This window comes from Pelodiscus sinensis, chromosome 7, assembly GCF_049634645.1.
Source record: "Pelodiscus sinensis isolate JC-2024 chromosome 7, ASM4963464v1, whole genome shotgun sequence".
In the NCBI taxonomy this organism is placed as follows: Eukaryota; Metazoa; Chordata; order Testudines; family Trionychidae; genus Pelodiscus; species Pelodiscus sinensis.
Window position 1 is genome coordinate 42,346,368 of NC_134717.1, and position 27,177 is coordinate 42,373,544.

Consider the following 27,177-nt stretch of genomic DNA (forward strand, 5'->3'; position numbering starts at 1 on the left):
CTTGAATGTTATCTAAATATACTTTTGTGTATTGTGTAGAAAAAAGAGAAAACATGGTAATAGACATTTATTGTAGTTTCAGAGCAGTGGGTGTCTTTTTGATGCTAGCTTTTGCATATTAAATTTGCTTGTATCTGTGGTATTCATCCCAACAGTCTACAGAAGAGTCCTGCTCCTGCTGAGCATAATGGAAATGCTGCCATTGACTGTAGTGGAATCAAGTGGACCAAGAATCGTAAAGGCGCACATGTCCCACACCAATAAATTCTGTGATTAAAAGCTTTATACTGAAAAATGTGTTACAATAATAACTGAAGTTCAGACTGTAATTTGTGGAGCATGTTTTGGTTTCACAGCAATTCTTACTTGTTTCTGTCAACAACAAAAGCGCAAAAGTTTCACTTTAAAATTGAGCCCATGAAGGGTTAACCTGCACTATTTAGGCTCATTAATAGGGTTGCCAGGTAGACCCCACCAAAAAACCGGACACACTTGGTCGTGGGGGGTGGGTGGGAGAGAACAGGCAGGGAGATGGGCGGAGCGGGAAGCAGAGCTGGGGGAGGGAGATCGGGGGCCGCGGGGCTGGATGGGAGGAGAGGGGGGCCTAGAGGAAGGGGGGCAGGAAGCAGACCTGGCGGGGGGGGGTGGGTGTGTGTGGGTGTGTGTGTGTGTGTGTGTGTGTGTGTGTGTGGCCACTGGCCACAGCAGGAGTCCTTCGGGCCGTGCCCCTGGCAGGCACTCTCTTTAGTTTTGAGCAGCAGCCAGGTTTGGGCGGGGCTGGGAGTCATTCCCCCCACCCAGCTTCTGCACACAGCTGGGAGGCGGGGCCGTGATCGGCGGTGGGAGCCTCTGGTCGCGTGCAAAAGCCAGGCGGGGGGAGTGGCTGGGAGTCCTGGTCCCCACCCCGCCCCACCCGGCTTTTGCGTGTGACCACAGGGCTCCCTGCGCTAATCACATCCCTGCTTCCCAGTCGCTCCCCCGCCCCTGCCAGGCTTCCATCCAGCGCCCAGCCAGGAATTCAGAAAATTCCAGACATTGCATATGTCTGGAATTTTCTGAATTTTTCTACTGGACAGACGGTGCAAATATCAGACTGTCCAGTAGAAAACCGGACACCTGGCAACCCTACTGGGGTCCATGCTTTAGAACTCCCTCAGGCACAAATGGGGTGTTTGCACTGCTGCTTTGTTTGAGTGCTATAGCATGTTCCAATCATACAGCCAATCATCTCCAGTAGCCAGCGAGGGGGGATTCAGAAGCATGGATTTTGTGTGCCATCTCTCGCTCCTTGCCCTTTTCTGGGGGGAGCGGGGCAGTGGGCTGGATGGAGTTGTTGGGGAGCAGTCACTGCTCTCAGGGAAGCAAGGGGCTGTTGCAATACTTTGCAGCCTTTACATGTCAAGAGGAAGACCAAGGACAGGGTAGGCCCATTGCTCAGTGAGGAGGGAGAAACAGTAACAGGAAACTTGGAAATGGCAGGGATGCTTAATGACTTCTTTGTTTGGGTCTTCACCGAGAAGTCTGATGAAGGAATGCCTAACATAGTGAATGGTGGTGGGAAGGGAGTAGGCTAGAAGATAAAATTAAAAAAAAGAACAAGTTAAAAATCACTTAGAAAAGTCACCAGGGCCTGATTAAATGCATCCTAGAATACTCAAGGACCTGATAGAGGAGGTATGTGAGCGAGTAGGTTAGATAAATGTCTATCAGGGATGGTCTAGACAGTACTGGGTCCTGGTATGAGGGCAGGGGACTGGACTCAATGACCTCTCAAGGTCCCTTCCAGTCCTATGTTTCTATGTACATCTTTGGAAAATCATGAAAGACAGGAGAAATTCCAGAAGACTGGAAAAGGGCAAATGCAGTGCCCATCTATACAAAAGGAAATAAGAACAACCCAGGAAACAACAGACCAGTCAGTTTAACCTCTGTGCCAGGAAAGGTAATGGAGCAAGTAATTAAGGAAATCATCTGCAAACACTTGGAAGATAATAAGGTGATAGGGAACAGCCAGCATGGATTTGTAAAGAACAAATCATGTCAAACCAATCTGATAGCTTTCTTTGATAGGATAATGAGTCTTGTGGAATACTGAGGCTTTAGTGAGGCATTTGATATGGTCTTGCATGATTTTCTTGTCAATAAACTAGGCAAATGCAACTTAGATGGGATTACTATAACTGGCTGGATAACCATTCTCAGAGAGTAGTTATTAACGGTTCACAATCCTGCTGGAAAGGAATAAGAAGTGGGGTTGTGCAGGGGTCTGTTTTAGGACTGGTTCTAGTCAATATCTTCATCAACGATTTTAATATTGGCATACAGAGTACGTTTATTACGTTTTCAGATGATACCAAACTGGGAGGGGTTGCAACTGCTTTGGAGGACAGGGTCATAATTCAAAATGATCTGGACAAACTGGAGAAATGGTCTGAGGTAAACAGGATGAAGTTTAATAAGGACAAATGCAAAGTGCTCCACTTAGGAAGGAACAGTCAGTTTCACACATATAGAATGGGAACAAAATACAGGACTATGTAGCACTTTAAAGACTAACAAGATGGTTTATTAGATGATGAGCTTTCGTGGGCCAGACCCACTTCCTCAGATCAAATACCTGTGGCCCATTGGGGTTCTATGTGTGGCCCATGAGACATTTTGCTTGCTGTTGCCCATATACAGGGTTGCCAGATTCTGCTAGTTTTCATCCGCACATTTTTTTGCCTACCAGTTTTTTATAAAAGACAGGATTATGCTGCACTTTAAAGTCTAACAGGATTAGTTTTTTATAACTGACATATACTTAAAGCAAGGGCACATGAAATGAGGTATGTGCTAGGGGTGTTAAAATGTGTTTGTGTAAAGGTGTAACCAATGCAATTTTTAGCAGTCATGCGTTTACACTGCGGGGGTGGAGGGAGGAGAGGGAGCCAGTGCTCGCGGCCAGCTCCGCACCAGTTCCTCTTTCCTCCTTGACTCCCCCTACCCTGCTGCCTCTGTATGAGAGGCAGCAGTATGGTGGGAGGGCAGGCAGAAGACTAGCTACCTGTTCTTACCAGCTTCTGCTGAGCAGACTGCATTTCCCCCTCCCCACACTGCTGCCTCTGTATCTTAAAAGCTGACTTGCCGTGACCACTGACTCCCACAGAGCTGTCTATCCCCCCACGTTGCTGCCTCTGAGGCAGCAGTGGGGAGGGAGATAACCATGATGATTAATTGATGAGCCCCGATTGTTGAGAGGACCGAGCACACTAGATTTCATATGTTGTTATAGTAGAATAGCAGAAATCCACATAAATAACTGAAGGATGAGAGATAAAAGTACAGTGGAAAGAAGAGGAGAGTTCACCATCACCATCTCTGCTGGGCATCAATACTGACCGGGAGTTTAGGATATGTCATTTGTGTAAGAGCATTATGCTCCTGTGAGAGATTTCATTGTGACCCTGGGTACTGAATTTGAATAATGACCCACTTAAATTCCATTCTGGAGTATAGGTTCTGTAGAGTCAAAAATATTTTGTTTGCAATCCCAGCAAAACTAGCAGATTACCAGTGCTCAGATTACATGCATTATCGGTACGTGCATTTTGTTGTTGTACTGCTTGTAGATGACACTCAGGAGACGGGAGTGGAACAGATGGTCCTTTGCTGTAGAAGCTCATGGTTGTATGGAGATCTGAAAAAACCCTCAGCCACCTCACTCCTATTGTAAAAAAAATCTCCTTTTAGCAAGGGCTGATGAATAGCCTGGCATTGTTCTGCCTGGATAGGTAATAGTGGAGGGAGGGAGGAAATACAGTGAGAAAGGGAAGTGGGGCTTGAAGAAGAAAAGGGGAAGTATCTCTTCTCAGTAATAGTGGCAAAATTCAGGGAGTAGTGAACAGAACTTTAATGCACAATTCTCTTGCATTTCTTTGTAGCTATGTTGGTGATAGGAACATTAGCAATACCAAAGGAAGAGAATGAGAATCCTGTAATACCAGTACAATTCACAGACTAGACTTGGCTATTTTAGTATCAAAAGTTATGTTTTTCATTTTGCTCGGCTTGCCAGAAATTCTTTAGAGATTTAGTAAACTGGAAACTTTGTCACTTAAGCATTTATCTGTTTCTGTTGGGAGGGAAGTTAGACATCCTAGAAACATCACCACCCTAACAACAGCAGCAACAATAGCCTCCTGCTGACCACACAATTTAGGAAAAACTGATAATTGCACACAAATGCATGACTTCCCCAGGCCATGATAAGCAGAAGTAGACTTGTTAATTCCATTTTACACTGGAATGATTCTTCAGTGCAGACTCATATCTTTACTATTAAGTAGTTGGTGAACAGTTCAGAATTAGCTAGCTGGTGTATATTTATTTTATGTTTGTTACTGTTTGTTGGTGGATTATGTAGATACCATTGATGGTTATGATTAAGGCTACAATTTAGTCCTGGGTATTTTTCGTAAAAGTTATGGACAAGTCATGGGGAATATACATAAAATCATGGGCTGTGACCTGCCCTTGACTTACACTAAAAATACCCCAGCATAAATCTTGGGGCAATGGCTGCTGCTGAGGACAGGCCATTGCTGCTAGGGAAAAGGGGCCAGAACCAGCCACATCAACTATTGGGGGTTGGAGCTGTGGCTGCTCTGGGAACTGATACTTGAGTGGTCCCCAGGGCCAGCCACATGATTCGCTGCTTGAACAGTCCCCGGGGTCTACTGCCCAGAGCCACTGGAACAGTGACTCTGGGCCGCTCCAGCAGCGGCCAGTATGGCTGACTTTGGGGGCCTCCTGAGCAGTAGCTGATGTGGCTATCTGTGGGGCCACCTCAGCAATTGGTGTCCCCAAGCTGTGACTTCTAGGCCCCTGTGGCAGACACAGAGCCCTAGTTATGATCATATAAAAGCCCTGTGTATGCTCATTAATAGGGGAAACTGCCTCTGAGAAGGAGCCGTTAATCCTAAATTAGATTCTTCAGTAGATTTTTTTCAAATATATTCAGCTATCGGTGGCCAGATTCTGTTCTCAGTTATGAAGATTTGAATGCACAACTCCCATGGTCTTTAATAGAAATTGTACTTTGTAAGATTTCGCAGGCTCTTCTGTGTTTGTACAGTGACGACCTGGTCCATGACCTGGTAGTATGATGATACAAATATTAAATAACATACATATCTGAGTGCAGAGTTTGGCCCAGTATGGTTTTGACGTGGCAAATAAACTAGAGTCATCTTACATACTCACTACTGCTCTAACACACATAAAACTGAGCACACTTTTTCATACATTATTACAGCAATATTTTAAATTGATAAATTCTTTATTCCACACAGAGTGTATGCTGTAATAATGAGTTTCTGAAGCATGGAGTTCAGCATTCTGGAGGGGGGCGGATAGTAAGCATTGCCTAGTACTCAAAGAGATCTGTTTTCATTTCCAAATGATTCTGGCTATATCGAGAGCTACTGCTGTGGTGAATGGCAACATACCAGATTGCATCTCAGTAAAATGGATTATTCTTCAGAATGATTGTTTCCTAGGGAAAGGAACAGCCAGGGGGCAGGGTTCTGAAGCGGTTGTTTGCATTTTCAGGAGACTCAGATCTGGATAAGAGCCAATATTTTATACAAATTTCATTAATGAAAGGCTGTAGTGCACTTGCAGTGTGCTCCACAAGAAGTTTGGTGAAACCTAGCGCTAAGTATTACAGGTAGGAAGTAGAACAGTGAGAATAATAGTTGTGGGTTTTGTTTGTTTGTTACTGACAGCGCAAAAAAAATGAAAAAAAATCAGTTTGTGGTCAGTTTTTTCAGAAACATTGGCTAAATGAATAATTAAATATTCATTGGGAAAAGGACTGGAACCTGTGTGCTCCCACTGTTCTACTTTGTATACATTAAATATTAATGTAATTAATAATTGAAAGCAAAATGAGAAACAATTATGCCAATAAACAAAATAGTTATTAAATATATACTTTTCAAATTAAGACCCAGATCTTGCAGCTAACATAGTTATTACACTGCAATAAATATTTTCTTGTGAAGTACTGAGATAAATATTATGGCCTCTTTCAAAAAAGCTGAACAGCCAGCAAATTCTATAAATGTCATGGTAGCTTTAGTGATGGCATTTCCAAATATTTTGAAAGAGTATGACTGAATTTAAGGTAAAGCATCTAGTTTCAGGAAGAGCAGACATGCTGGAACAATAACAGAAATATATCAATTAAATGTAGATTTGCACATAGAAGGAGTGATGAAAGGTGCAGACCTGCATTGCTTCCCAATATGGAACATTTGTTTCTCGCTAAAAATACTTCTTTAGGACATCAGTGCTGTTTTCTACATATCCTGTTTCCAACTCAGTGGATTTTTATTCACACAAATAAATAGATCTGTGCAGAAAGTTGGGTTTTAAAAAAAATTTAGTGGGAGAGGTTGTTCGCCTGAAGCACAATCAAGGCCCCTTAATTTGAGCCAGTCATTCATCCCTATGTAATGCCCTAGGCTGAGGTGATTGTTGCTATTATATGACAGAAATGCCCCAAAAAATAGATATATGGATTTTGATGAGTTGTGGTATTCTTATGATGATTACACACAGGTCTAAATTTTCATCACCTTTGTGTCTGATATATTTTCAGTTGAAATGCTCAGTGCAGTTTTAGAGAGGTATGTTACTCATTCAGAAGGCTTGAATAACTCTCTTAGTGGTCCCTTCCATTCTGAGCTTTACACACAAATCCATTCGAACCCATTGGAAAGATATCTGTTGTAGTGACTCCTGTGCGCAAAAAAAAAAAAAAATAATAATAATTTTTGTATAGTAGTAGTCTATAAATATAATTAAGATAAATATTTTCAGTGGAGAAGTTGAATCTATGGTTCAGCTGCTGTGTATTTGGCATGAAAGATATTCATGATGTGTGCAATTTCAACTGAATGCATTTTATAGAAACTAAAACAAACCTGACATTTTGAATAACATATATTCATATCTAAACTTGAATAACGATAGCAGATTTTCCTAATTATTAAATAATATTTTAAACCAGAGACTGCCCATGCACAGTTCTTTCATGAAGCCTTAATATACATGGTAACATACCCCAGGGCACATATAACAGCGTGAGATGGAGAAAAGAGGCACTATCTCGGTCCTCATCCTACAAATCACTTGAACACATATGATAGCCAGCTCAGGGGTTAGCATTTAAACTGCAACTGCAGAAATGGTTTCCAGAAAGCCATAGACTAATAACTGTGATATAAATTGTATTCTAACATTTCTCAAAGAGATGGCTAATACTGCATTTCTATATCACTTTTCATTGTAAAAGATCCCAAAGTACTTTACAAATACAGGTCTATAACACTGACATCCACGTTGAATAGTGGTAGGTAGGGTAGTCAATTAACTGATAAGCAAAAGCTTATAGGTTAATGCTATAGACTACACACATTTCCCCCTCCCCGCCAGTAAATTTCCAGCAGCTTAGTTCAGTCTGGCTCGTGCCGGGTCTGGGACCTATCCCTGCTACGGCTCTGCATTTAAAATGTATTAGGAGCCAGGTGGGCAGGCAGCCCAGCTCAGTTCTGGCTTGTGCTGGGTCTGAGAGCTCAGCTCCCCTGGGACAGGGGCTGCTGCCACTCTGCGTTGCTGCTATATCAGAGGCAGCAGTGTGGAGCTACAGGCAGCCGATCTGCAAGGGAAGCTGGTTTTCAAACTGGGTCCCCTTGCAGACCACCTCCTGCCTGGCTCCCTGGGCTGCTGTCTCTGATATAGAGGCAGCAGCGTGGAGTGGCAGAGGGCTCCTCAGGAGTGAGGCCAGAGTGCATTGGTTTCTGCCCCACCCTCGGGAACTGTAGAATAGTTGAGTAACTGATAAGAATTCATGAGGTTAATTGACTATTCAGTTAATCCATATTTAACATCCCTCGTGGTGGGATGACTGACTGACCAGTTGATGTTTGTACAACAAGCTGAAAATGCAGAATGTGCTAATTATTGTTGCAGTTACACCCTGATTATCCACAACTGAAGTACACCCACTAAAATGGTCAGAAGTACTTCATCCAGCTGAAGCTAAGCAAAATTAGCCAAGTTTGAACATCCCTAGCACATGGTAATGTAGTCTTAAAAAAGACAAAAGAGAAGTGAATGTGGGGATAGACATAGTATCTTTAATTACCACGAGTACTCATGAGATCAATCGTATATCGTAACTGGAAAAGTCACCTCCAACACTATAGCAACCCATAAAATGGTGTTGAAGTAGCGTCAGTACTGATTGAGAAGGTAGGGTGTTATCCATAAATAACATTTTAAGGCTCTAAGCCAGGGCTACTCAACTTTGGAAACTCCGGGGGCCACAATGGTACCTCATAGCACATGCTGAGGGCCACAACGTAAATGTGATGGCTTATACATGCAAATATATATGCAAATAGCTTCTTTCACACTGACAGGCATGAATACAAAGATTTAGGCAAGAGTGCATAAAACACAGGCCCCATTTAAGTCAGTTCTGCTGATATTAATAAAAATGCAATGTTTACCCGATTTTCACCCATATGACAGCACTTTTAGCGAGCAATGATAGTCCAGGAATTTAACTACTAAAATGCATGTTAACAGAAGACCATTTAGTGACTACTTTTTTGTTTTGGCTCCCACCCATGGACTACGTGTTGTGGACCACGTGTTGAGCCCCACGTAAACCCAAACCGCACCGCGGGCCGCAAACAAACAGGACGCGGGCCACATGTTTAGTAACTCTGCGATAAGCATTCACTATTGACTCTTCTAGATCATGTTTAGCTTACAAGTTCCAGCTGTACTATAGAACTGGGTCCTGTAGCTGCAAGTTCAGGAGACAAATCCACAGTCAAATGTTTAGGGTCTACAGTAATTGAAGAAAATCTTGGCTAGACTGATCCTGGTATCAGTCAAACAAACTAAAACCTAAAACCTCAGAAAAGATTTCCACCAGAGCGCTCCCTCCCTTAGTATTTAAAAATTGTTGTCAGTGTGAAAGTGAGAAGAAGTAAATTCATCTTTTTTCTCCCTGTAGCTGTAAACTGCATTGATATTAGTGGTAGTTTTATTTAAGCATAAGGAGAGAATCATGTAAAGTGTTTCCTATCTGTGGAAAAATATCTATGGAAAATAGAGTCTAAGGCACTATAAAGGTTTGTTTTAAAACATTCTTGTCTTATTTTTCTCTGAATACTGTTTTGAAATATTTATCTTAATTATATTTATAGGCTACCACTATCAAATTGCTTATTGTAAATATTTGTCTTTTTAAATATTCTAGTTCCCTCTCTTGTATGGAACTTGATAATTAAACTGATTAAATAATAATTAATAATTGTTTCACAGTAGCAGTAGAGGTCCCAGCCAACACTGGGGATACATCCCCAGAGGGTTTCATTGATTCTGTTACTTGGCAGAGCTCTGCTCCAGTACACTCTAGCTTCCTTTTATGCCTGATTCTAGATGTCACAAAATGAAGCATTCTTAGGTGATGGAGCAATGATTCTTTCCCCTCAGGAACTGTATTTACCTAGGGGGACATGTTTATTTTCAACAAATACATGTGGGGTGAGACTTTCAAAAGCACCATTGGCCTAGTAACTCCCATTCAAATCAGTGCTAGATTCTGCTTGGTGGTGCTAGCATGTACATTCACACTTCCATGGAAGACAGAAAATCAAGATTTGTTCTAATATTTCAAAGGTAGATTATTTTTTCCTCTTTTCTTTATTCATGTCAAATGTAAACATGCTGCATCCTATTCAGTTTTGCCTGTTTTGACTTTCCCCGCATATCCAGCTTTTCCAAACATTAGTCTCTCGGTTATACTACAGGTGACAGTATGTCCAATTGAATGGTAGGTGGATATTAAGTTGTGCTAAAGCCCAACTCAGAGACTCATCATTATGTTAGACTTTAAGAGTATCAAATACAATAGCAAGCCTGAATTACTAGTTGACATAAGAGTGACAGGGAACCACTGCTTAACCCCAGCCAAAGAGTGCATGTGATCCCTCATTTCATGTTCTGTGTTCCGTTGAGGGACCAGTCATCCATATATTGTTTCTAAAGCAGCGTGACACTGAAATTTGGTTGTTGGATTTATTATTATTCTAATGTATCTGACGAGTTTCCTTTTTCTTTGAAAGGATTTTTTTAAACTATATATTTTTAAATTTCCTTCCTGATGTCTGTCTTTTTTCCAGATTCCAAAATTAGAACAAGTCACATTTCCTCATGGAACTTCTGGTGCCAGGAGACATTGAGCTTTTGCAGCCCCTAGTCTGAAGGTGCCTGCGCCGGCGGATGACCTGCGCTGTCACACATGATAACTGTCCCTAAATTTGACAATGGCAAACATCAAAAAGTTAATGCGTGTCCTGCCTTTGCCCTCTCATCTCAATCCCACTTCCCAAGAAACACTGTCTGTACATTTTGAGTCTTGCTGAATCTCTTTTTAAGAAACTATTTAATCTATGATTTGCTTGCTATTTATACTTTTAAGATATTGACTGTTAAATCAAGCAAAATTTTGTGAGTTTTTTTAAGAATGGACATGTCAAAGTGATAACATCTTCCTTGAAGTTTAAGGGTCAATGTTTCATTAAAGTGACAGCAGCATTAAAAGTGGTGCCCTGTGTCTGTCTGTCTATAAATGACTAACTAGTGAACTGTGGATGGTGTAGTTTTTAATTGGTGTATTGTTTTATCACTGCTTTGAGGGGTTGGGGGGTTGGGGAATCATTTGGTAAATAAATAAATTCATTATTATCTTTATTGTCATAATGTCAAGAATAACAAGTCCCAGATGCAGTTTGGGGGGAAATAAACTGAAGACATCTGAAATTTTGGTTTTAATATTTCTTTCCAGTAAGGGGAAAATTTCAGGCCAACAGCACAAGCAGGATGTTGGGTTTGTGGTGATCTTAGTCATCAGTCTACAACATGCCCATGCAGCAGTCACACCATTCCTCTGCTCTATCTGCCTGCAAGGGTGCCATTTTGGGTGGGTAGTAAGGGCAGCAGCCATGCACTCTGGGACCCAGCTTCCTTCACCAGCCAGGTATGAGAGGCATGCATGGATTGCGAGCACTTTCCCCTCACTCCCTTAGCGTCCAGGGAAATGGGATGAAAAGCAAGCCACGACCCGGAGAATACGGCTGCTGCCTCCTTTACCCTCCCGGAATGATACCCTTGTCTGCCTGCAACTTTCTTTGTGAGCCCCAGTGTCCTGAAAATGAAGGAAATCCGATCTTGAAACAGCACGGAGACCTAAATTCTTGTCCATTTCAATACTTTGATGGCTCACAAGGCTAGAACACTGCCTGATGCAGTGTTTTGCTCTATAGAAAGTGCCAAAATAGAGCAAGCGGGGAAGTGATGGCTAGATTTATTGTCTTATAGAGCAATTGGGTTTTAACTCTGCAGCTCATTTTTAGGGGCTGATAGTGGTGCAGAATTTACCTGTTGAGATGCTCTAGAAACAAAAATATAATGAGAATTCTATTTACCTGTCCATTTCTGTAACTCCATTCACAGTAGTGTTTTGGTGTTTTATGTAGAATACATGTGTCAAGAGGAGAATATATCCCATGTATGCATAGGCACAATATTATAATAATTGTTTCCATGAGAGGAATTCCTCTCAGGAATAAGGGTTCCAGAATTAGGCCCTGTGGTTGTATGTGTGGCAAAAAGGATCAATTTTGGATTTGTTAACTCTGAATGAAACATTTTGTTTTCTGACTGTACTGCTGTTGACTTGATACAAAGCAGTGTGAACTACTGTGCAATAGAAGACTTAAAATTAAGGGACAGTTGCTGGTTCCTAGGTGCTCTTGATCCATAATATGAGCTATGTCATTTCCCCTTTCAGTCTTCTCTTTTCCATACAAAAAAAGCCCCAATTCTTTCAGTCTTTCCTCATAAGTCATGTTTTCTAGATCTTTAATAATTTTTGTTGTTCTTCTCTGGACCTTCTCCAATTTCTCCACATCTTTCCTGAAACGTGGTGCCCAGAGCTGGATACAATACTCATCAGTGCAGAGTAGAGCAGAAAAATCATTCTGATGTTTTTCTTACTCCACTCTGGTTAATACATTCTAGAATGATATTTGCTTTTTTTGCAGGTGTCATACTTAGATGTTATATTTAGATTGTGGTCCAATATGACCTCTAAATGCCTTTTTGCAGTATTACTTCCTAGATAGTCGCTTCCCATTTTATGTGTGTGAAACTGCCTAAGTGGAGTACTTTGCATTTGTCCTTAATGAACTTCATCCTGTTTACTTCAGAACATTTCTTCAGTTTGTTCATATATTTTGAATTTTTAACCCTATCCTCGGGAAATTATTATTCATGGTACTGTACAAGATATGGTACAGAACTTTCTATTACCAGCCTTAAATAAGGTTATTCAGAGCTGCTGTGATGACCTTCTCTAGTTAACACTGTAGTATGAAAAACCCATATGTTTGTTCCAGGAGCAGTCAATCCCCTAGTACTCCCTGATCCTATTAATCAACTATTGATGTTCTCACAGCTTACGACCTGTGACCTTCTTGTATAGAAACATTGAACAGCCAGGAGAGTTTTCCAGCAACCCTTCACAGTTTGCCTGAAGCTCATCTGAGGTTGGCATTATGAATCTCAGCAACCCTTTTACAGCAGCCTCAGGCTGACTGTAAGGGTGGGGTCACATGCCCTTCCCCCTAGATTTTAATTGCTGAAGTCAGGTGTCCTTATTCCGCCCCTGTCCCCGCCATCTGCCCTGCAGGTCATGGGTCACTTCTGCCTGGGATTTGGGTTTCTAGTGGGATTTCCAAAAGCCCTGGCACACACAGCTGTATCTTTAGGCACTTTTGAAAATCTGTCTCTAAGAGACTTTTAAGAACCTGAGCCCCATTTTCAAAAGTTACTTCGGCATGTAGGATGCACCTTAATATTCAATGAGACTTGCACTCGTGAATGCCTGCTGAATGACTTTTGAAGATGGGATGGAGGTTCCTAAAGCATTCAGGTGTTTTTGGAATTTTTACGCTTTCTTCTTGTTTGCCAGGTACTTGTGGAAAGTTTTTTGTTGAGAACTTTTGTGCATGTTATTCCTCAGTATATTTGCATTAGGAAATATAGCCTTCCTCTGGAGCTACATCTAGACTGCAAGCCTCTTTCGAAAAAAAAGGAAAAACTATGTAGCACTTTAAAGACTAACAAGATGGTTTAATAGGCGATGAGCTTTTGTGGGCCAGACCCACTTCCTCAGATCATATTCTGGAAGAGAATTGGCATGACCATATATACCAAAGGAATACAGTGAAAAAAGTGAACACATTATTAAACTAACAAATCAGATTTAGTCCAGAAGGTGGGGTGAAGGAGAGGAAGGAAGGGAGGGAATAGCTATTTATGAGTCAATGAATGGTTAATCAGGGGTGTTAAGTGGGGAAGCTATCTTTGTAATGGGTAAGGTAATTAGCATCTTTAAGGCCCATTCCTAAAGGGTCAAATTTAAGCATGAATGAAAGGTTCTGAAGTTTCCCTCTGTAATCTGGTGTTAAAGTGTCTTTGAAGTAAGATGCATGTAGTAAGGTCATTAAGACTATGTCCAAGTAGGTTGAAATGAAAAGCAACTGGTTTTTCCTTGTGAAGATGTTTGATATCTGATTTGTGGGCATTAATTCTTTGGCGAAGTGTCTGAGAAGTCTGTCCAATATATATAGCAGAAAGATGCTTTTGGCACATGATGGCATAAATTATATTTCTGGATGAACAGGAATATGTGTTCTTGATCATATAACTGACATGGTTAGGTCCAGTGAGGGTGTCAGCAGAGTAAATATGTGGACAAAGTTGGCAACGGGGTTTGTTGCAAGGGAAAGTTCCAGGGTTGGTATTAATGTGGTATGTCCTGTGGTTGTTGGTAAGAATCATCCTGAGGTTAGGTGATTGTCTATAGGAGCACAGTTTGCATTACATAGCACCTTTTTTCGAAAGAGCACTTTTGAAAAAAGGCATTCTTTCTCGTAAAACGAGGTTTTCTGCAGTCAAAAAAACTGCCACAGTCTAGACACAAAGGAAGTTTTTTTTTTTAAAAAAGGCCACTTTTTTTGGAAAAAACCCTATAGTCTAGACACACCCCAAATGTCCTTTGATAGTTTGCATTTAGTGCAGAGAGAACCCGACTGAGGTTCATCATTAAGTATTTGTTGGAAGGCCCCATCACTCACTGCACTATATCTGTAGAGCAAACCAGTCCTGGATGTAGTATTATATTCTGCTAGGAAACAGCTAACCTTTCATTTAATATTTAATAGGTTTTATAGTCAATACTGTAGAATCTTTTTCATACAGAAGGATATTCAGCTGTTTTTCTGCTGTCTCTGAAGGGCTTTGCAGTGATGAGTGATGCTATACCATGTCAGATGATATAGGTAAAGTAGGAAATTATAGAGTCACTTCTTGCTTTTCTTATAGGAGAAGAATATCTTACTTATAAAACCTATTTGAACAAGTTTTCTAGCAGTGCTGAGTTTAAGGAGGCAGATGAAGTGGGGAGGTCGGGAGCAGTCAAGACAAACATTCCTGAAAATGACAATGAATGTTAAGTCTCAAACGATGTGCTGACATTACAGTGAATGCACAGAATGTATAATCATCATAGGTATTTGCATGCATTGTTGTATATATGAGAATCAGATGAATAGCTCTTTGTACATACATTCACTGACACTGATATGTATCTCATTCAAGTTCTAATGATGTATATTTAAAAGGATCTCATTCCAATTATGTACTATACTGAAAGTCTGTCCCTAAGAAATTCAGTATCATTATAATAGTATTTTGCTTAGAACTTCTGTAGCACCCTTCATCCAAAGAAATGAAATATTTTCCAAATGTCAAGCCAGCCAGCACCTTGAAAAAAAGTACCTAGCTGGTGATCCACAGACAGATAAGTGTTTTGGTCAAGTGTTTGTTTCACTTTAGGTTATCATTAGGGAAGTTTTTCTTATGGTGTGTTTGAGAGAGGTTTTGATTGACTGTTTTGGGGAAGTTATTTTAATAAACCAAATGCACTGTATACATTATTATATACAAATGCTGGAGCTAAAATCCGAGAGTCCTACTTCCCAACCTCTGGCATTAATCACACCCAGCACTCTTCTCTGTGTGTCATGGAAGAAGAGTCCTGATGGTGTTCATCAGACATGTGGATATGAGCAAAAAGTAGCAAGTATTACTGAGAAATTGCAAACTAAGGATATTTTAGCATTGGGACTGTCTGATGTAGTGTTTCCCAAATGGTGTTCTGTGGAACCCTGGGTTCCGTGCAGTGAAAATAAGGGTTCTGTGAGAAAATTCCATTACAATAACATTTTATGATTTAAAAAAATAATAATAATTAATATGATGTGATTTTTGTTTTTAAATATGTGCAATTACACTAAATGTTGATCTCATGACCTTGTTTAGCATTTGTTTATTATTATCCTTACTTATTTGTGGTCTACTTTTTCATCTCCATATATTAGACTGTTATTAGGGGTTCCGCAAAATTATTTCAAGTTTAAAAGGGTTCCATGGCCAAATAAAATTGGGAAACACTGGTCTGATGGGATACTTTTGTGGTTTAGAATTTTGGGAGGACCCCAGCTAATTAGCTAACAGTAATGTCTTTGCTGTATGTGCATTAACACCTACCAAGCAAAAGGTCAGGCTTTTGATTATAGCTTTACAGTGTTATAATACTACATGGTAAGCATTTACAAAGCCATTAGATCTTCCTTAAAGAAGCAAATTGAACATCCTCACTGAGGATTCATCATGTTCTAAATTAAAAATTGGTTGCATGTATGGTGATGCATTAGTCTGGGATCTTTCTATAAGATCATTGTATGCTACAGCTTTCTCCCACCAAAAAGAGCGTAGCTCTGTCCTTCAGTGAAGCCTCCCTCCTCTTGAAAGAACTCATAAGAAGTGCTGAGAAATATCTTAATTTCAGAGACTCTCCAGTTGACCCTATTACACAAGCTTTTTCTCAGCCATAGATGCACCAAGTTCCGATTACATAGCTCTGATAGGAGAATGAAGATATGTATATATGTAATAGCCATTCTATTATTCCCACAAGTTCCTGGTTAGGTTTTTTAATAAAACATAGCTGTAAGAAAATGGCGTTCAACTTATTTCTATGAGATCTGCTGCCCCAACAAAGGCACACCGAGCTCCACGATCCAGTTGAGTGTGTTGTTTCTGACATTCTCCATTTGGATTATTAGCTTGAAACAGTTCCTCTTGCCATTGCCAATTCTCTGCTCCTGGTATGAATTCCAGATGTAGGAAATCTCATTTTAAAGGCTGTTGTATCTAATTAGCCTGATGTATTAGTTGCTTAATGCATCTCTGTGTTACTTAAGTTGTATGCCAATGCGGATCAGAAAGAAATGGAAAGAAGTTTACATTAGTGTAAAACTGGGTGAACACATTGGTATATCAGGTTCTGAGTTCCTGTCTGCTGGAAAAACAGAAATAGACTATTACATTGGTAAATTACGTTGGATTGTACATTATAGTTAGTTTCCATCCTTTCTTCATTGCCCCTGCTTTGTTGAAATGGAATCTTGGGACACACCAAAGTATCGATAAGTAATTATGTTTTTCCTAAGAGGACACGTTTTTTCTTTGGCACCATTAAAACCAGTTTCTGGTCACTATGCAATACCATAAAGCCATCATCTTTTTTCTGCATCCTTTCCCGACCTGACTACTTGTTTCTATTTGCTTAAATGAATAGACATATCTGCAGTTGAAGTCACTGATACTCTGGTCAGGCAATGTGGTCTTTCATAAATAAGTAGGCCTCCCAATTCACTCGTTGAATTTTTTATCACATCAGGTTTGTGATACCTATCAAATTCATTAAGTTTTGCTCTGATACTGATGATGCTAATTCATTGTATTCTCCCACAAGGCCAGGTTGAAGCAGAGTCACAAGTAGTTTTTAGTACTTGTTTCTTAGAGATGGATAGCTGCTTGAATTTGGAACCTGCCATGAATACCTAAATTACTGAAGAGTTAGCACAGATAAAAGTAATACCTGACAGTTTTATGCCTTTCATCTACACAGAGTTAATTCTTCACTCCACTAAAGTCAGTAATGAAAACTCCTAGGGTATGTCTACACTACCCTCCTAGTTCGAACTAGGAGGGTAATGTAGGCATACCGCATTTGCAAATGAAGCCCGGGATTTGAATTTCCCGGGCTTCATTTGCATAAGTGGGGAGCCGCCATTTTTAAAACCCCGCTGGTTCGAACCCCGTGCAGCGCGACTACACGGGGCACGAACAAGGTAGTTCGAACTAGGCTTACTAGTTCGAACTACTGTTACTCCTCGTGAAATTTTATGTATTTAGACATAAAAAAAATTAGCCAAAAAACAAGAACCTGTGGGCTGAGGGGTGCAAGATTTAACTATGTTAGGCCTTGGAGATGAGGCATGCTGACATAATTTAATTTGATGCTCTAAGATTATGGAAAAAGAGGTACCAATGGGTCACATTACAAAAGTCTAACCAGATGATTAAATTTTCAATTATAAAATGCATCGTTTCCAGCATGTGTCTTAATCACAGAATAAAGCTGGTTCATTGATGTTAATGAGAATCTGCATAGCCTGATGCAGGGGTGGTGGACGTATGGCTGGGGGGCTTGATTCAGCTTGCAGCTTGCCTTGATCTAGCCTGTGAGGTTCAGGGGCTCTTCTCTCACACAGCAGGGGAGCCTAGAGAATTTGGGGTCCCTTATGTTTCTAGGGTCTACAGACCAATAAGAGAAAGAGGGCTGTCATTTTCATGTACACGCACATAATGTTGGTATAGACAGAATAACATTATAAAAAAGAGGGCCCAGAGCAGAAAAATTGAGCTTCCTATGTGAAACCTACATCAGGAAACCACTCTCCCCATTGATAATCAATCCATAGAGGGCCGCCTTACCATCTAGACAGATGCAAGTGTGTCTGTTGTTACACTTCAGAATAGTATATGGACTCTGACGTTTATAACTGTTGGTAAGTTTAATTAAACTACTAAAAGATAGTGAACCTTGTTCTTGTGATTGTGTGTTACTTGCCTGTGATCTCTTGTGTTCCTATGTATGGCTTCTAGATCTGGAACAAAGAGATAATTCTATTGAGCTTAAGACTGTAGCTGCCAGAGCTGAACCCACTGTAGTATAATTAACATTAAATAAAATAAAAGGCAACACATGATATCCAGAGGGTTATGCTGAGTCATTGGAATATCTGTGAATAGAACACAGAAGTCTGGATGCTTAGTCCAGTATTCTAATACTTAAACAATGGATCTTCCCACTCAAATGACTAATTACTTAGGTTCTTTGGGTCAGATCCCCAGCTGGTGTAAATCAGTATAGGTCCACTGGTTCAGTAAAGCTATACCATTTTGCATCAGCAAGGATCAGATCTGGTATACCTATACATAATGGAATTTGCTTTTATTTATGAGATTTTAAGGTGTTAGGAAAATTAAGTTGTTTATAGATCAGGCAGAAGACAGTGAAAATCATATCTAAAAGCTATCAATCCAGATAGCTTTATGAAATCCAGAAAGTTACTGTTGTAAAATATTACAAAGTTGGAGAGAGAGTGTTACAATTAAATGATATTTTACAATCATCAGACTGGTAGAATTGTGGTCATATTGAGTAAAAAAATAACACGAGCTGCATTATAAATTGAAATATGATGAACATATTCATACAGCGCTTCTTCAGATACATTAGTTTTTTCTTTCCTTTGTTATCAAAGGAAAACAGACTCCCTAAACAACATTTACCAGTAATGTGCTTTTTTTTAAGTAAAACCCCACAATCCTTTTAAATGCATTACATAAGAAACATACTTGTCTTATTTTCAATATTACACTGGGCAATTTTTCAATAGACATAAACATTTTGTAATTTTAAAATTGTGTTAGAAACTAGTTTCTTTGGCAGAACAAAGAGAGATTTAAACCTGAAGGAAGCATTTTGTCTCTTTTGATTAAACCTTTCTTTGAGGCCATTTCATAATTACACTTGAGTCTTGGTGGATAATGCCTCTTTCTCACATGCAATTCATCTGATGATTTCTCTTGTGCCTTGTAATGCACAAAAAGCATAGACTCTCTTGCAGCATGACTCATGCTGTAGTTTATTTACAGCACAGTCTATACAAAGGGTTTCTTTGAACAGTTAGTGGACACTGGATATCAAAATCTATTAAATCGCTCTGTCAGTCCTGAGTCACTACTGGGAGAAAAGCTAATAAAAAATAAATTGGCATTATGTTCATTTGAAATTGAGCCACCATTTACATCAAGAAGCATTATTGTATTATCCTTGGCTTCTTCTTTCACTATCTTCCAGAATGAGATGAGAAATTTCTTCAACATGCTTGCTAAAAGTAATAATATTGTAATTTTTTTGCTGTCAGTTACTTTAGATTAGAGAAAGGGTTATTAAAGTATTTAACGGAGAGGCACTGTATATCTTAGAGACTACATCGTGTGTATATAAGAATGTCCACCTATGTATTTTGTTACATCAATAACAGACAAGACTATGCTCTTCTTGATCCTGAGAAGTGTGACTATAGGACTATAATACCTGATCACAAGTGCTGCTCTAAAATGGATCTGGAATATAAAATAGAAAAAAGGACTAATGAAGATTAAAACAAGAAAATTCAGAATCTCCATGCAGATAGTCAAATTCAGGAGACGCTAGCCCATTAGGTACGGCACCATAACTGCTAATGTAAAACTCATCACAGTCACTGAGATCGCTCTAATTCCTAATGCCAGTTTATAAATACTGTATGTAGACCCAATCTCCAAGTCTATGTAATCTGCACTTAGTGTAAAACCGAAAGTGGGGAGGGAGAAGGGGGGCAGGGGGATATTAGGAGAATGATGGCCATATGTCACCTTTAAAATCTGCTGATCCTGGGTTGCTGAGTATTTGTACACATCAGCTGATCCTGGGTTTACTGGGCATTTGATGTGCAAGAGTAGCATCAGAGCTGCTATAACTTGGACCCAGCTACTCCAAGTCCTCCATTCTGTAAATACGGTCAAATGCTTTGTTCCCAGATATATATATTTATATTTAGCTATGTTAAAATGCATAATGTTTTCCTGTGCCCAAGTGATACAAATCAGTCTGAATCAGTGACCTGTATTCTTCATTATTTAGCACTTACCAATTTTGGTGTCATTTGCAGAATTTATCATTGATGATTTTAATTTGTGTTTATTTTTTTCTTCTTAAAGGCAGTACTTTTTTCATACAAATTTATTTTCTAGGATAAAAGTTATTCTGAATATTTGGCATACAAATAGTGTAAATCAAGAAAGGATATCCTGGTGGCAAAAATCTAGGCATTATCATCATATTTTGTCTGAAGAATTCTGTAATGTCAATAAAAGTTGTTTTGTTAGGCAAATTCAGCTCTGGATTCAAACTTCTCCAAAGTGTGTGTATATTTGGTTTGAGGGCTGTAGTGGAGACCATAGTACAAAGAGGGGACTGTGATGAAGTGGGGGTCCAAATCAGAACTTGCTTAAATTTCAAGACCATTTGGATTTAATATTTTGGTTGAAGTCGATCTGTGGTTTTCAAGGTATAAATTCAGGTTTTCAACATACAGAAAAGAACAAAAGTAGGTAAACGTCACTGATGTTAGAAAGTTCAAGCATCATTACTGTCATTGTAATTTAAAAACTCTGAGAATCTAAGTAAGCAGTTCATACTCCCATTGGGCAATTCTGGTGGTTCTGATGTGTGGAATAAAAGCTCACTGAGGCAAAGAAGTGAAGTGGCCTCTCCAAGGTCCGGCACTGAGTCTATAGCCAAGGAAGGATTAGAATTCAGGATTTCCTGAGTTATACATAAGCTTTATACTGCAGAGCTTTCAGTAAAGTCTCCCCGGGAGTGGGGCTGGCCAGCTGGAGCAGTTCCTGCCTGCAGTGGGCCCTGCTGGGCTGGAGCAGCCCCCTGCTCTTACCGGTTAACCATTTACATCCCTATTTGGCACGTAGCACTCATTTAAGTCAAGACCTAAATATGTCTGAAAAACTGGACCAATTCTTTAGAAAGTGACTGCTGATTCTGGGTAACCAATTTGATACCCAAGGGCAGAGGTGAATGTAAGGTGGTGTGCCCTGGCATGCTGCTCTAGGGCATTCCACTGCAGCTGGAGGCATGCGGTGCCGCTTGCAGTGTGCCGGCTCCCAGGGTTCCTGCTTCAAGCTGCTGCCGGCAACCCCATGAACCACAGTAAGCAGCAGGCAGCCAGGTGAGGAAGGCAGGTTAAAGAGGTCAGCTGTGAGTGCACTGTAGGAGGTGTGCATGCTCCCAGCTGGGCTCCTGGAGCATCCGCACCCGTCTTTCTGCCCCTTTTCTCGCTAGGGTTGCCAGGTGTCTGGTATTGACCCAGACAGTCTGGTATTTTCGCCTCTTGTCCAGTAAAAAAACATTCAGACAATATCGGACACCTAAAATGTCCGGTATTTTCTGATTTTTTTTCTCTGCCAGGAGGCAAAAATACCAGACACCTGGCAACCCTATACATAGTCAGCAACCAGGCCTAGCTCCCAGGCTCCTTCACCCCTGCTTACCTGGTTCCGCTGGGGAGCTGTCTTCTGGCTTGGAACAGTAAAACAAGATGGCCGCTGGCAAAAAGCCTCAAAGGCCTTTCTTAAAAGGGCCATGATGGGTTTTTTTTTCTCAACAACTTTGGTCTCCTCCCTTTTTTTTTCTCTACAGAATTTTTCCCTGGTGTTTTTTCTTTTGGGGAGGGGGGGGGGGGGGTTGGGTTCAGTATTTTTGGCATCCAACCATCTGGCAACCCTATTACTCGCTGGACTCCAAGCAGTGCACATGCAGTCACTGGCATGCACTGCTTCTGGTGGCTCCTGGGAAGAAGTCAGGGGAAAGCAGTGATAGGCCAGGGAGTTTCTCACACTGCCACCATGTGTTTGTCTGCATGAGTGCCTCCACACAGCCAGCTCACAGCTCCCTTGCATCAAACAGGAGCAGCAGGGCAAGGACCTGTCCACCAGCCAGGTAAGTTAACTTCTCCTGCATACTTCTTCTCCTGCATATTTCTCCATTCCCCTGCCCTAAGCCTTCCCCCACACCTCAGCTCAGCTTTCTGCCCTGAGCTTCTTCACACCCCAGACTCCTGCCTTGAGCTCCCCACTTTCCACCCCACACTTAAATTTCTTACAGGTACTGTTGTATCGCAAGCCCCAACCTGATCCTGGCCCCCAAAGGTGATTTCGATACAATGGCACCTGTAAGAAATTTAAGATACTTTCATCCCTCCCCCAGAGGGCCTATATTCCAAAGGTGCTGAACATCCAAAGCTTCAGCAGAAGTCAGCGGGTACTTCAGATCTTGGTACATCTGAAAAATTAATCCCTGGCATTTCAAGTAAGGTAATTATTATTTTGAAGGCCACCTTCAAAAATTTCATTCCTAATTTTAATGTGTTTAATTTCCTCATTTGTGTCGTGATTGTAGCACTCCCTGTCTCATGGGGATGTTCTGAGGATAAAATCATTAAGTTCCTTTTGAAGACCCAGTTTTATCATGTTATCTGCAATAAATCTAATTGGCTACGTCTACACTGGCCCCTCTTCCGGAAGAGGCATGTAAATTTCACGAGTCGTCGTAGGGAAATCCGCGGGGGATTTAAATATCCCCCGCGGCATTTAAATAAAAATGTCCGCCGCTTTTTTCCGGCTTTTAAAAAAGCCGGAAAAGAGCGTCTAGACTGGCCCCGATCCTCCGGAAAAAGTGCCCTTTTCCGGAGGCTCTTATTCCTACTTCAAAGTTTGAAGTAGGAATAAGAGCCTCTGGAAAAGGGCACTTTTTCCGGAGGATCGGGGCCAGTCTAGACTCTCTTTTCCGGCTTTTTTAAAAGCCGGAAAAAAGCGGCGGACATTTTTATTTAAATGCCGCGGGGGATATTTAAATCCCCCGCGGATTTCCCTACGACGACTCGTGAAATTTACATGCCCCTTCCGGAAGAGGGGCCAGTGTAGACGTAGCCATTGTGTTTAAAACACCTCTGGTTATTGTTTCTTTTCCCCTAACCTCTGTCTTCTGGCTTCTGCGTTCATCAGGTGAGAAATTTCGCCTCTTGAATGTCTAACAAGCACCTGGCATATTGTGGCATGATCGTAACATAAATGATAATGTTTGTTCAGATTCTGTGACCATGGGGGCAATATAAGTTCCTATGGATGTAGGCTTAATGGATGTTATCTGGAACTGTTTGTAGGAGAAATTAACAAGGAAAAAAAAAGGAAAATATTTTCTATCCTATCATATTGCTTCAAATTCAGAACCTCATATTACTTATTGTATCTACTTCAAAGGGGTCTTCTGAGGATGGTGTAGTTCTTATTTATGAAGCATTTTTGAAAGTGTAAACAAACAATATAAGTATCATTCATCTTCATGTATTAGTCTTCCTGAAACATTATGAAATTTAATCCCAACTATTATAACATTTTTTCAACCCCATGTCTCCAAAAACTCTTGATATTCTTTGTGTGTGAATTCAGCATTACTATTCCTATATATAAATATTGTTATTGCCTTTTCATCTGTGTGATTAGTCAAAGTTCAGCATCCTATGGATATTCTAATTGCAAGTAAAAGTAGAGAATGAGGTCTGTTTTTTTCTTTGGTGCAGTCTGTACTTCCCTTAGAAGTAAATAAATGTTCCGCTTGTCCCAAAGCAGAAGGAACCAAAGGCAAGAGTAGTAGTTTCTTTGTTTTCAGACCCAGGCTTTTCAGCCAGTATCCCCAGACCAGAATCTTTCCAGGACAGTGGTTCTCAAACTTTTTGGCCCGTGGACCACCTAGCTCAATGCAAACCTTTCCGCAGGCCACCATTTGCTAATGGAAACTCATCGTTAATTACATAAGTAGGCCCCAAGCCATTTTTCTAGTGCTGCGGCTATGCAGAGTTTAATTTAAATAATTAAACAGATCAAGCATTTTAACTTTCTCATTTTAGTTTATCAAGCTTCATTTTAAATAAAGTAAGATATTAATTTATGTCCAACACAAAAGGTTTCAATGTTTTCTTTATTTATGGCAGAGGTAGGGAGATCTGGGTGGGAGTTGGGGTAAAGGAGGGGGATAAGGGTGCAAGGTCTGAGTTGGGGGCAGAAGCAGGCTTGGGAGTAGAGTGTCTGGTCAGTTGGGGAGGCAGCAAGAACAAGGGAGGGTGCAGTGTGTGGCCAGGAGGGAGGGTGCAGTGGCAAGGGAGGGTGTAAGAGCAAGCTGTGAGCGTGGGGTCTTGGTAGGGGGAGGGGCTAAGAGAGGGAGATTGGGGTGCAGAGTTTTGGACATGAGGAACCCGTACCTGTCTTCATGCTCCTGTTACTCCCATTGGCCGGCCAATAGTAGCAGTGGGGAAAGCCTGAAGCCAGGGTGAGCTCAGCTCTCGCTCTCGCTCTCGCTCTCTCTCTCTCTCTCTCTCTCACACTCACACTCACACACACACACACACTGACACCGATAGTAAAAGTCCCATTGGCTTCACTGATGCAGGATGAAGACTTTAACGTGTGGTTAAAATGTTTTTCTGTCACGTGATGTGTAGATGCTGTACCCCATCACTCACCTGGGCCTCTGCTCTGGGTTTTTGTGGGTTTTATCACATTAGCCTGAACTTAAGAAGCTCAGTCCTCTGGCTGAGCCCCAGATAATTCACTCATCTCTGGATTTATCAGTAAATACAAATGAAGTCAACACAAAAAACAGGTGGGATGGTGGGTTGGAATGGCAAGAATCTTTTTTCCTCAGAGAGCTGCATGTGAAGTAGTGGGCCCTGTCTAGGCTTATAGAGTAGTGTCAAAGAATAGCTCCATCATAAGTGAATCCACAGCAAGTACGCCCTCCCTTCAAGGATAGGTTGCCAAGCAGTGGGCAGCTGAGAATCCTTTGCCTTTAGCCAGGCCTTGCTCCTGGAATTGGGACCTGGGAGATCTCTTTTCTCAGTGGTCCATTGCCAGCTGAGCTCCTCTCTCCAATTCTGAAATCTCCTGCAAGTGTAGTGGGGAGGGCCATCTGAGCCCACGTTAGCTTGTTAAGCCTGTGTTGCCCAATGTGGGGTTCGTATACACCCTCGCAGTGCCCAGAAGACGTGTGTTTTCTCTAGAAGACTGAACTCACAGAAGCTCAAGATAGGAATTTCAGTTCCTAGCCATCTGTTTGTCTAATTTAGCATTTATCAGCATTTTTAATCAAGTACCATCTTTGAAATATACATTCAACTGACTCTTAGAATAGCAAACCAAACTCAAATGCAGATAGCATTTTCTAACTAGCTACCTGAGAAATGTCTCCCACCTCATGGACTAGTGATAGGATGCTCATGCTATCAGACTAGATTTTGAAACTGGTAGTAGAGCATTCTTCCTGGAGCACGCCCAGTTTTGAACCCTGATTCCCTCATTGGTAAGTCCAACCCTGCTACGTGGTGTCATGTTCTCTGACAATATTTATTTCAAATTTGCATAGCCATTATTTTGTCATCATGCACTATCTAATGATAATAGCTAGGCATGGTGGCCTGCGAGTGTTTCTTAGAATTTTATATTATCATTCCCTCAGTGTTATATCGGAGCTCCTTCTATGTAAATTCATTGGAACTAGCAAAACCCCAAGATGAATTTGTGAAGTCCCTGGCCCATTTACCTTTTGAGGATCAAAAGACTGGTTGGTGTTTTAAATACCTCTGTTTTTTGTTGGTCACAGCATAAGGATTAAGGGTATGGCAGTGTTATGAGTGCCAGTCTTATGGTAAGAAGGCTTGTTCAAGAAGGAAGACTTTGCAGCATTTCTTAAAGATTCCAGTTTCACCTGACCTCCTCTGGAAATCTGTTTACTGAGAATGCTTTATGCCTAGCTTCTATGGGCCTTTTGTTCTCGTTCACTTTATTTTAAAACAAAAACGTCACATTGACCTCATTCATCTGTGCAACCTTGTGTTCTTAAAACTGTCATCTTTCTTTTTCCTAACTCCATCAGTTGCCTTTGACATCTTGTCCCAAATTACACTGTAAGCTTTGGGGGGGTAGGGCAGCCTTTTTTTTTTTTTTTTTTTTTTATGTAGAACACAGGCCAGTGGCCCTCCCTGATTCTGCTTATGGCTTCCAGTTGCTTTTGTTGGGTGGAAAAACAGACTTTGTCACACTCTTTTTCTTTTGTTCTTTGGGGAAAAAAAGAAGCAACTGTGAAATACTCAATATAGGAACTTTGAGATGTGACTAACGCATGTTTTGCAAATCAGTATCGAATGAAATTCTTCTCTTTATCTTTAACTATCTTGTGAATTGTTCCCAGTTTTTCCTGTTTCTCTTGTTACAATTTTTATGCCATATTTGGATTCTGGTTTCTTTTTCTTTATTCTGCATTTTTTTCTGTTAAGAAATCTACAATGTCTCCTCATTACTGTGACCATCTGCTTATCACCAAATGCTGTTCTGGTCTTAACCATGACAGATTATACTGAGAATGAAGGCTGATTACAAGAAAGGAAAACAGAATGACCATTCTGTGATTATATAATGCACTGAGAAAGGAACCGCCCATTAAAAGAAAGAACACAATACTACTTAACTCAGAATTCCTGCCCACAATGCAACACCAACCCTGGGTATATCCTTGTAAATCTCTTGTCAATTTTAGCTATCCTAACCAAATGCTTTCTGTCAGTGTTGTTGCTAGCATAGGTTGATGCTCTGAGCCAAATTTTCCTGTAAAAACTGACCGAAGTATTTTTTAAAATGTATCTGTTGTGTTTGATCCATCCTGTTAAACTAAGACCAGTTATTACTGATAGCTTGAATGCATTTGGTGAATGTTATGTTATTTTAAAATACTTTTTAAAAACTGATATTTTGTTCAGATTCCTTTTGAAGATCTGAACTCTTACCATGTTTCTAAAAAAATCTCCTAAGCCCTGCATGCTTTACCCATATATTGCATTATGACTTTGCCTTAGAACTTGAGGTTTTTCCATGAGGACGCATTGTAAAATCATTTACAAT

General features: G+C 40.7%; 1 protein-coding gene and 1 long non-coding RNA gene across 4 annotated transcripts in view; both read left to right on the forward strand.

Moving 5' to 3' along the window:
- RAPGEF4 (Rap guanine nucleotide exchange factor 4) overlaps positions 1-27,177 on the forward strand; it is a 230,577-nt gene that overhangs the window by 87,891 nt on the left and 115,509 nt on the right. The gene's annotated exons all lie outside the window — the stretch shown is intronic.
- LOC142830193 (uncharacterized) lies at positions 9,437-10,668 on the forward strand. Its single transcript, XR_012905217.1, has 2 exons — positions 9,437-9,744; positions 10,248-10,668. It is a non-coding gene; the product is annotated as an uncharacterized LOC142830193 (long non-coding RNA).